Source organism: Acromyrmex echinatior, chromosome 15 (genome assembly GCF_024713525.1).
Source record: "Acromyrmex echinatior isolate Ae372 chromosome 15, ASM2471352v2, whole genome shotgun sequence".
Lineage (NCBI taxonomy): Eukaryota > Metazoa > Arthropoda > Insecta > Hymenoptera > Formicidae > Acromyrmex > Acromyrmex echinatior.
This window is the reverse complement of record NC_141866.1, coordinates 3,578,046-3,583,247: the sequence shown is the minus strand read 5'-3', so window position 1 is coordinate 3,583,247 and position 5,202 is coordinate 3,578,046. Positions and strand designations below refer to the sequence as shown.

At 37.4% G+C, this 5,202-nt stretch overlaps 1 protein-coding gene across 5 annotated transcripts in view; it reads left to right on the top strand.

Moving 5' to 3' along the window:
• Positions 1–5,202, top strand: part of GluRIB (Glutamate receptor IB) — a 226,289-nt gene that overhangs the window by 48,706 nt on the left and 172,381 nt on the right. The window lies entirely within an intron of this gene.

Genomic DNA, 5,202 nt, shown 5'->3' with positions numbered 1-5,202 from the left:
TATCTCCATACTTGGATAATGCTCATTCGTCGATGAGCGAATTAAGCAAGGCATAGTGTGTGCACATTACAGAATCGCCCACCAGCTCGGATATCGCTTTGTGTACAAATGGAAGGAAGATACCGCGAATGATCGGTCTGAGGAACTTGAGCATGAAATGATGTAAAGCTCTAATGATGTAAATAACGATAATACATTATAATAGATGGAGTGATATGAAATTTACTGATATAAATACTTGTGATGAAATTTACGTACAAAACTACAGTGATATCAAGTTGCGCACGTTTAATAGTTACACAGATATTTGCATTAAATGTCGCATGTAACGTTGGATCGTGACGCACGTGAACTATTGGGTGGAACTGTGATATGAATCATATTTCGTTCATTCTGAAAAATAAAAAAAAATTTGTGAAAGAATTTAATATAAAATCCAGTTTTTTATTGCAATATTTTTTACAATTATATATATGTGTACATATATATATATATATGTGTGTGTGTGTGTGTATACACACACACACACACACATTCTAGAATATATAGCATTCTGCTTGGTAAATTATATGCAAAACAGAATATCTAAAACAATAGTTCTCGAATACTTTTGTATTGCGTGTAAATATACAAAAAAAAAAAACGAAAAAACTGTTCAATTTAAAAGAAAAATATGACAGTAGAGAAACAGTATTTTTCTTTAAATTCAACTTTTGAGTGAAATCTGAAGTTATATATTCTCATTGTATATTCGAAATATACAAAGATTTATCTTTAATTACTTTTACTAGTTGTATCCTATATATATATATATTATGCTTTTTCATACAGCTATATAAAATAGAATTACATTGAAACTATATTTCTTTTTTGTGAAAAATTAGTTTTTTTTTTAATTTTATGGAACAACAAAATAAAAAAAATTTTTAAGATGTTAGTTGCCATATTATGATAAATACTATTTAATATCTACATTAAGCAATAAATACGTTTGTTTATAATAAAGAACATATATTATTTATGTATCATTAATCGTGCGTTACGATATTAATTTCTATCTCTTTTAACATATGGAAATTTTTTCTGATAAACTGCGCAAAAAGTTAATGAATTAGCATACGTTTTGTTAATAATTTGTGCGTATAATTATTCAAATATGCAACTCGCTGATTACTACTATTACTAGACAACTGCTCTCACCGTCGTCTCCATGTTCGATAATCAACGGTGGTACTTCCGATAATCAGTACAAGTATCCGAGGTAGGAGCGCTTACATATCGCAAATACGGAACTGCGAGAATCAGAAATCGATATCCGTGGTTCCCGATATAACGCATCTACTTATCGCTACGAATTATCGTTATTTCGAGAATTTATGCAATTTCTCATTACCATAAAATACCATATTATCACATCGATAGTATTATGGTTATTTTAGCAAAGCACAATATTTAAGTTAAAGTGTATATTTTTCTTTTAGATAATAAAGGTCTTTTAGATCATAAAAGAAAGAGAGAGAGAGAGAGAGAGAGAGAGAGAGAGAGAGGAGGGGGGGCGGGAGAAAAATCGATATTTATTTAGAGAAGAAGGAACAAAGAGAGATATATGTTTAATTAATTATATATTTCTTTATTAATTATAATTAATTATAATAAAAAAACATAAGTATAAATATATAACTTTGTGAATATAGGAATATATCTCAGAGAAAGGGCTTTTGAGATTCCAGTTCTCTGAGATATTGCAGTAGGAATTCTGCGAAAATGAAATTTAGCATGTTCAAAGTTTTACTGCGTTTTAATTACGAGCCTTCGTCCGTACGACGCGTATTTTTCTGAAAGCTCCCAGCCGTTCATCGAACGAGAGCGAGTGCGCGATGTCGATCGTGCAATCCACTCGATGGAATTCGATAGTTGTGTAGATGCATTTTTCGGACGACCATCGCGCGATCGACTCAATTTCGAGCAGATCGAAAAAGCGGCGGACCCGATTATTTCGACGTCGAGATTCCGCCGCTTGACGGCAAAACGATCGTCGATGACGGATCTCGATAAATGTACGTGCACGTTGTATCCTTGACAAAAATCTATGTATAAGCGTGCATAGCACGCATATGCGTGTACATGTCGACGCGCGCGCGCATACATGCAATTCGTTTTAGCACTCGGGGTATCGGCGCCGATTCTCGCAATGCGCATCGGTGCATTCTGTAATCTATGCAGACGAGGCAGCCGGTATCGTCCGCGTTCGTAGTAAAACTCTGTCCGTCGATATCGATGACGTGGATTTCACAGGAATGTATACCTCTCTTCGTGTATCTCGGCGTGCATACCGTGCGAGATGTGTACGCGTGTGTATCGCACATACGTTAAATTGCCCTCGCGGCACGGCGGATGTTTAACATATCGCGACTATTTTCCCCCGACGCCTTTCCAATGCTCGTCTGCATCGAAGATATCCCACAATAAGGCTACTTTAGCGGGAAAATTCTGACCAATCGGTCGAGGAATTGCCTCGATCAATGGATACATATAGAGGGTCGGACGGATGAATGTATCGTACATGTGCTGGCATCGATATGTACAAAATATCTACGACGAATAACAAGGGAAGATGTCGAGATTAAAGGATATTGTTATTTAAATCATTATTTTTCTTAAATAGAAATCATTATTATATCATTATTATATGTGTATTTACTGCATTAAATACTTGTATTATTAAGTATATTTTTTAATTCTTATTAATTTCATATTAAAAAAATGTATTATTGAAGTTCGATAATAGGAGGAGCATTTTAAAACTGATGAAATCACATAAATAATGATTTTACCTTATAAATATATAAAACAGTTTGATTATTAATCCTGGGAAAACGGGCAGATGAGAGTATAAAGTAATTGTTGGAGCGTGATCAGAAAATAATGTTAATCAGTGCAGATCTTGATAGCGTGTACTTCCATAAAGACGAACGTTTCGATTCTTTTTAGAGTCAGCATCAGCGTTAATACAGTTCTTAAAGCATACGACATTACTCATGCATAGTTTAGTATTATTATGTGGCTGCATTTTAAAAAATAGGTATTATTAATCATTATGTTACTATATATACGTATAATTATAACACAGATAAATAGTTAGGTTAATATTAATAGATTTAGATATTAATAGATTTTTTAAGTGATCAAAACGTTAAATTTCACTGGCGAGAATCCATAAGAGTCTATTCGTCAATGAATCAGTAATATATCGCTATCCGAGACAATTACGGAACGTGTTTTCGATCAAGACACGATGTAGCTGCTCTACTATAATGGACTTAACCGCCAGATAAATTTGCCGCGAGCTGGATTAATCAGGCATAAATATCATTCGAGAGATACGTATCACTGCGTATTGCGCTCCGATCGATGCATATTCCTCAAGTATCTTTATTATAACAGCGCCTGAGGGAGAAGGATTCGATTTCCGGAATTATTGCATTTTTTGCGAAGCTCGTTATCCGATTAATCGAAGCTAATTTTTTATATTTTACAAGAAACATACTTTTACAATATATTGTGTAAAAGCTGTCTGAAATGCGTAAATGATGAATGTACTTGTTTATTAAAAAGTTTAAATGCATAATTTTAATTATGAAATATGTAATATTATGATATTACAATTATATATGAAAATTCATGCACAAAAAAGTCCATTACTACATTGCATTTGCTTTTCTTATCAAGATTATTTTTTGCGAACGCATCCTTTTCCATCTCAGTATATTTTTCACAAATGTTTATCTAACGAGTGTAGTTATAAAATAGCATTACTTGGAGGATAATAATACGCTTCGTATCCTCTGCGAGCGTCGCGCTGTTAGAAACTTCGAGCGGTAGCACGTGCAAGAAGGCAGAAACATTTGCCAGCGGATGTCGCGCGTTTTCCACTCCGCAAACATTTGCGCTCCTCGAGACGACGACGACGACGACAACGATGACGACGGTGCGCCCGTGTTTTATGTCCTTATGAAATTAGTGCCATCAAATCGTTGCCAGTAAAACTGGCGGCGTAGTGCCGGTTACAGTCGGTTGTATGGAATCGTTGACCATTTCTCGTTTACTGTCTTCTGCGCATTTAAATGCATGCGCGCGCGATGCATACGCGAATGTCGTATCCGCTCGTCCTCTGCGCTCTGTATGCACTGCATGCATTATACGTAATCGGATCGTGCCCTCGATATACGGCACGCTTGAAATGTTACGCAGACGCGGTAAGTGGTTACGGTTGAATTCGGTGCGGTCACGAGTATTACAACTCTGTAACCATGACGGTACGTAACATTCAGTGGTCCCTTGTAAAGTCGTCTCTATCGAATCGAACGTGCGAAATACGATACGTGCGAATTTTTCTTTCACAAAAATCGAAATTCGACGTCGAGTCGCACGAGTCTTTCTGCGGTTTACGTGACGGAAATTTTGGTGGTTCACGTCAGCCTTGTCTTTCCCGCGCGCTTTTACGGGGAATGTCGCGCCGACTTACACAAAGTAAAAATCTTGCACATGAAGAGATGCGCCGATGTACCGATGTACCGATGCATCGATGTGACGGAACCGCGAACTCGATAAATCACAGTGGATGCGTGAAATGATAAGTAAAGTAAATATGTTGAGTATACTCTTTTTAAAGTGGACCTGGACAAGTTTCTCTTAGTATTCGCGTTGATGTCGCGTTCTCCACATTCGGCGCAGATTATCTTTTTTGTTTGCGTCCGTCGAAATGGAGGGAAGCCAGCGAAGGAGTATTTTTCGTAAATTTTAAAATCTCCGACCTTCCTTGTACACTTTTTCACGTTGGCTACGTGCTTGGAATATTTAAGTGTGACTTATGCGTACGTATGACTCGTGTTTCCCGTTCCTTCGGCGAGCGTGTAATGTGGAGATGTACATACGCGTATATGTGCATCGTATGCAACGTATGCACCGCGTATGGCCGCGTCGCGCGTTCTCTCGGTACGCCACTAGACGGTTGGTATGCGGACGTGGAAAATAGTTACTGCGAATTCAGTACGGCCGTCGTATCCTACATCTATCCTCTTGCTCATATCCGCCGGCGATCCTGCGCTTCGAACGGCGTGGAAACGTCGATGCGACAGACGTCATCCAAAGCGAGCGAGCGAGCTAGCCGGAGATAAACGCCGTCCCCCGTTTAACGATAAT